The sequence below is a fragment of the Scleropages formosus genome, chromosome 4 (assembly GCF_900964775.1).
Source record: "Scleropages formosus chromosome 4, fSclFor1.1, whole genome shotgun sequence".
NCBI lineage: Eukaryota > Metazoa > Chordata > Actinopteri > Osteoglossiformes > Osteoglossidae > Scleropages > Scleropages formosus.
The window spans coordinates 14,425,137-14,431,229 of NC_041809.1; positions in this window are offsets into that span (position 1 = coordinate 14,425,137).

A 6,093-nucleotide genomic window follows, 5' to 3' on the forward strand; every position below is an offset into this window, starting at 1 on the left:
TAACCCTATCAGCAGCCAGAGCCCAGGCTCCAGCCTTAACCCGACCTCCAGCCCTAACCCTAGCTCCCAGCTAAACTCCGGCTGCTGCGCACACCACAGCACCGGGCCCGCAGAAAGCCGAAACAATTAGCCTGGCTCCAGCCCTTACACTACCTCAAACCTTAACCCTAGCTCCAGCCTTAAGCCTATCTCCAGCCATCGCCCAGGCTCCAACCTTAACCCAACCTTCAGCGCTAACCCGAGGTGGCCAGTTGAACTCCGGCTGCTGCGCACACCACAGCGCCCGCCCCACAGAAAGCCAAAACCCTTAGCCGGGCTCCAGCACTTTCCCTTCTCTAACCCTAACCCTAGCTCCAGCCTTAACCCTATCAACAGCCGGAGCCCAGGCTCCAACCTTCAGTCCTAACGCTAGCTCCCAGCTGAACTCCGGCTGCTGCGCACACCACAGTGCCGGCCCCGCAAAAAGCCGAAACCCTTAGCCGGGCTCCAGAACTTACCCTTCTCTAACCCTAACCCTAGCTCCAGCCATAGCTCAGGCCTCAACCTTAACCTGACCTCCAGCCCTAACCCTAGCTCCCAGCTGAACTCTGGCTGCGGCGCACACAACAGCGCCAGCCCCGCAAGAAGCCGAAACCCTTAGCCTGGCTCCAGCACTTACCCTTCTCTAGCCCTAACCCTAGCTCCAGCTTTAACCCGATCTCCAGTCACAGCCCAGGCTCCAGCCTTAACCTGACCTCCAGCCCTAACACTGGCTCCCAGCTCAACTCTAGCTGCTGCGCTCACAACAGCGCCGGCCCCACAAAAAGCCGAAACCCTTAGCCTGGCTCCAGCCCTTACATTAGCTCGAACCCTAACCCTAGCTCGAGCCTTAAACCTATCTACAGCCATTGCTCAGGCTCCAACCTTAACCCGACCTCCAGCCCTAACCGTAGCTCCCACCTGAACTCCAGCTGCTGCGCACACAACAGCGCCGGCCCCGCAAAAAGCCGAAACCCTTGGCCTGGCTCCAGCCCTTACACTAGCTCAAACCCTTACCCTAGCTCCAGCCATAGCCCAGGCTCCAGCCTTAACCTGACCTCCAGCCCTAACCCTAGCTCCCACCTGAACTCCGGCTGCTGCGCACACAACAGCGCCGGCCCCGCAAAAAGCCGAAATCCTTAGCCGGGCTCCAGCACTTACCCTTCTCTAACCTTAACCCTAGCTCCAGCCCTAACCCTATCGCCAGCCATAGCCCAGGAATTTACCAATGCGCTTGGGTGGAGCAGTCCAACTCTAGTTACTAAAGGTGACACATTGGTTAGTGTTGTATAGTCTTACAGCAGTGGGGTAAAAGCTGTTCCTGTACCTAGCTGTGCGGGTTTGAATAGACCTAAGCCGTTTTGCAGATGGCAGGGAAGAGAAAAGTGCCCGTGCGGGGTGACTGTGATCTCTCATGATGCGCATCGTCTTTCTGAGGCAGTGTGTGGTGTAGGTGTCCTCAACTGCTGGTAGCTGTGTGCCGATGATTTCCTCAGCTGTTTTGACCACCTTCTGTAGGGCTTTTTTGTCCTGTATGGAGCAGCTGCCACCCCAGGATGTAATACACCCTGTGAGGACAGACTCCACAGCATACCTGTAGAAAGTGGTGAGGACTGTAGTGGACATCCTGGCTTTCTTCAGACGCCTGAGGAAGTGGAGGCATTGATGGGCCTTTTTGATGGTCGATGCTGTGTGCTCAGTGTATGTGAGTTTGGCAGCGAGGGTAACCCCGAGGAATTTTAAGCTGTTGACCCTCTCTACCATGTCCCCTCCTACGTAGATGGGTTCCTGAACCGTTTCCTGAAGTCAATCACCAGCTCCTTAGTTTTACTGACATTTAGAGACAGGTTGTTGTCCTGGCACCACTCTACCAGGAGCCTCACCTCCTCTCTGGAGGTCGTCTCATGGTTGTTGGTGATCAGACCCACAATGGTGGTATCGTCAGCAAACTTTATGATGGTGCTGGAGCTGTGACTGGCTACACAGTCATGTGTGAACTGGGAGTATAGCACTGGGCTCAGGACACGTCCCTGTGGAGTGCCAGTGTTGAGGATCAGTGGGGAGGAGGTATTACTGCCAATCCACACACACTGGGGTCTGTTGGTGAGGAAATCCAGGATCCAACCGCACAATGCGGCACTCAGTCCCAGCCCTAGTAGTTTCGGGATCAGCTTGGTTGGAATGACAGTGTTAAATGCTGAGCTATAGTCTACAAACGATAGCCTTGCATAGCAGTTTTTATTATCCAGGTGAGACAGAATGGTGTGAAGTGTGTGTGATATTGCATCTTCAGTGGATCCGTTGCGGCGGTAGGCAAACTGCAGTGGGTTCAGAGTGTCTGGGATGGTGTCCTTAATGTGTCCCAGCACCAGCCTCTCAAAGCATTTCATTGCAATGGGGGTCAATGCCACTGGGCGATAGTCATTAAGGCAGCTCAGTTTGTTCTTCTTAGGAACGGGGATGATGGTGGTGTTTTTGAAACAAGTGGGTACAGCTGAGCTTTTTAAGGAGGTGTTAAATATGTCCGTGAAGAGAGTAGCCAGTTGCTCACTGCATGGTTTTAAAACTTGCCCTGAAATTCCATCCAGTCCAGCAGCTTTGCGGATGTTGACTTGGCTAAAAGTTCTTCTCACCTGTGCCACAGAGACGGTGAGACTGGCGTTATCATGTACTGTGGGGATGCACAGTGGGGGGTCTTTGTTCTCGAACTTGATGCGGCCATAAAACGCATTCAGTTCGTCTGGGAGAGATGCAACAGCACCTGTCAATGACCGCCTTTGTGGCTTATCATTGGGAGCAGTATGCTCCTGGTAGGGTTTCCTATGGCCACCAGGTCTGGAATGAAGATCCAGACTAACATGATCCGAAAAACCCCTATGGCTAACGTGAACAAGACAACGTTTACCCTGCCCAGAACAGGATCACCGAGACCTATGCCTGAAGCCAGGCCTAGGAGTAGCGTTCTTAGGCGGGCATCGGGTAACCAGGGAGCCCACGTAACCCGGCCAGGCTCAGCCCAAAAAAGCAATGGTGGGGGGTCATGTGGACCCACCACCCACAAGGTCCAACATGGGGGTTGGGTGCAATGACTTTCAGGCTGCAGGAGGGGGCAGGGTGGTGCATGGCATCACGGACCCCTGCAGCAGAAACTGGCTCTTGGCACGTGGAATGTAACCTCATTGAGGGAAAAGGTGCCGGAACTAGTGCAAGAGGTTGATAAATATGAACTAGATATAGTTGGACTTACCTCCACTCGCAATGTTGGCTCTAGAACCAAACCCCTCGATAAGGGGGTGGTGCCTCTCCTACTCAGGAGCTGTACAAGGTGAGAGGCACCAGGCTGGTGTGGGATACTCACAAGTCCCCGGCTGGCTGCCATACAGTTAGAGTTTGTCCTGTTGGACGAGAGGGTGGCCTCAGTGCGACTTAAGGTCGCAGAGAGGAAAACTTTAACTGTTGTGTGTGCTTATGCACCAAACAGCAGTTCAGAGTATTCAACCTTCTTGGAGAGAGTGGGTGGGGTTCTGGACAGGGCACCACCTACAGACTCCATTGTCCTTTTGGGAGACTTCAACGCTCATGTTGGCAATGACTGGGAAATCTGGAGGGGACTGATTGGGAAGAACAGCTTGCCCGATCTAAACCCGAATGGTGAAATATTATTGGACTTCTGTCCATAACAAACACCATGTTCAAACACAATGATGCTCATAAGTGTACCTGGTATTATGGTAAAGCTTAAGTGTGATTTGTGTGTATGACCTGAAACTAACCCAGGCAAGAGTAAACACAGCTGAGGTATATACCCTGCAATGAAGGTACATTTAAACCAGTGACAATGAATCATGGGGATCCCTTGAAGGCAGTTGTGCCTGTAAAACATAATACTGGAGTAGTGAGAACAGCACATGACGAAGTAGAAACCCAAAGTTACGATCCGTGTCAAGATAAGAATCAGGCAGACTATAGTAAGCGCCACTGTGACTGAAGGACCATTAACCAAAACAGTTGTAAAAATAGTGGCCAGATCCAAGGGGGATCTGGACCACATAAAAAATGGAGTGTCTGGTTAATCCAAAATTGTATAAAAGGTACTGTTCGTAAGTTGTCTGGCAGTTGCTCTGCAGACCAACTCGGCTTTGTTACTCCGTAATAAAGTCTACTTGCATTTACAAACTACCCAAAGAATCTGGTGTGTCGTCCCTGGAAACCACGACAGTACCAGAGCTCCTTGGGCTAAAGGTCAATGATTGACTTTGTAGTAGTTTCATTTGACTTGAGGCCACATGTTCTGGACACTTGGGCGAAGAGAGCTGCTGAGCCGTCAACCGATCACTATATGGTGGTGAGCTGGATCAGATGACGGGGAAACCTGACAGACAGACCCAGTAGACCCAAGTGCATTGGGAGGGTGTGCTGGGAATGACTGGTAGAGGACCCTGTCCGGAATGATTTTAACTTCCATCTCTGTGAGAACTTCTCCCATGAGGAGGAGGAGATAGGGGACATGGAGTCTGAATGGATCCTGTTCAAAAGCTCTATTGTTGAAGCAGCCAGGCACAGCTGTGGCCAGAAGCTTATTGGTGCCAGTCACAGCAGCAACCCAAAAAAGTGGACACCAGTGGTGTGAGAAGGCATCTGAAGTCATCAGAATGTGACATTCTACACTGAGTCATACTGATTTTACTGAATAGATCATAAGTGTACTGTATGTGTCTGAGTATCAGAGTTGCTGAGAAAAGACATTAATGGATACATTTATTGACAGAAAATAGAATAGAAAGATGGTGATATATGTGAAACTGCTGGTACAGCACTGCTCTCTGTGCTGGAGAGTAAGGTATGCATCCACTAAACTACTTTCCAGAGGCTTTCCAGGATTGTTGCTGTTTCAGGCTGGCAGTGTTGGTCGTCATAAGGCCAAAAGCAAGGTTGTGGGGGTATGGACGACGGGTGGAAGCAGCAGTGGAGAATTGAAGTAGTTGGACCAAAAAGGTTTATTTTCTTTTACTAAAAAGTATTCCTCAAAACACATTAACCCCCAACCAAGTACAAAACAAACATTAAGTTACAAAGAACATGAGGCCTATGAGCCATGGGCTTAACCCCTTGTATCAACATCAATACATAGCTCTCCTGTTTACTGCATGAGAGTGTCTACATAACTTTGCATCAATTCACCCTCCCCACTAGTGCCCTGATACAAACTTATATAGCAGTAACTCCGCCCTTCTGGTTATACCATAACAGCCTAAAGTACATTTCCCCAAAAATTACATCCAACATAAATACTAAAATATACAAACAATACAAAAAACATTTTCTACTATAAATATCCCTACGTTACAACTTATAAAAACATTTATCACGCTACACAATAAAACACCCCTGCCTAGTTGGTTGTGCCCAAGGACTCCCACCTAGATATACTCCAAATAGTTCACTCCATCTGGTTTACAACACAAGGCACCAAACACAACAGAATACCAGACAGCTGCACGATAAGGAAAAAAGTCTACAGAAATGATCTTCTAAAAACAATAAATACATTCACTCTCCACAACCAGTTACATATACCTGCCATACCTTTATAAAAGAAATATTATTAGTTAATGACAAACAGACAGATACCGGTAGGCCTTTCCCAGCACCCCATCTAGTTCAAACAAAAAGTGTTAAATTGAATACTAAACCAGAACAAGCAATTTAACAATACAAGGTGAAATGCATGTGACAGGCAACAACAGCAACAAGGTTCAGCATTTCATTGATGGTACTTTGCCAGCATCTTACTGATTCCTTGCAACCAACTTGCCTGTCACAGTTCAGTCTGTGACAAAAGTCATCAAAACTGTGTTGTATTCCTGTATTTTGTCTCTATTGGAAAGGTTTGATGGAGAAGGCTGAAGAGGGAGATGCAGTAGTAAACTCAGTTTGTCACTGCAGCCTTAGGAAGGCCTCTGGCCAAAATGCATTCAAGTTGGATTTTGATTACTGCCAAAGTAAAGAATATATCAAACAATTCTACCTGATAGAACACAATCTGACCTAACTAATAAATAAACACATAGAACA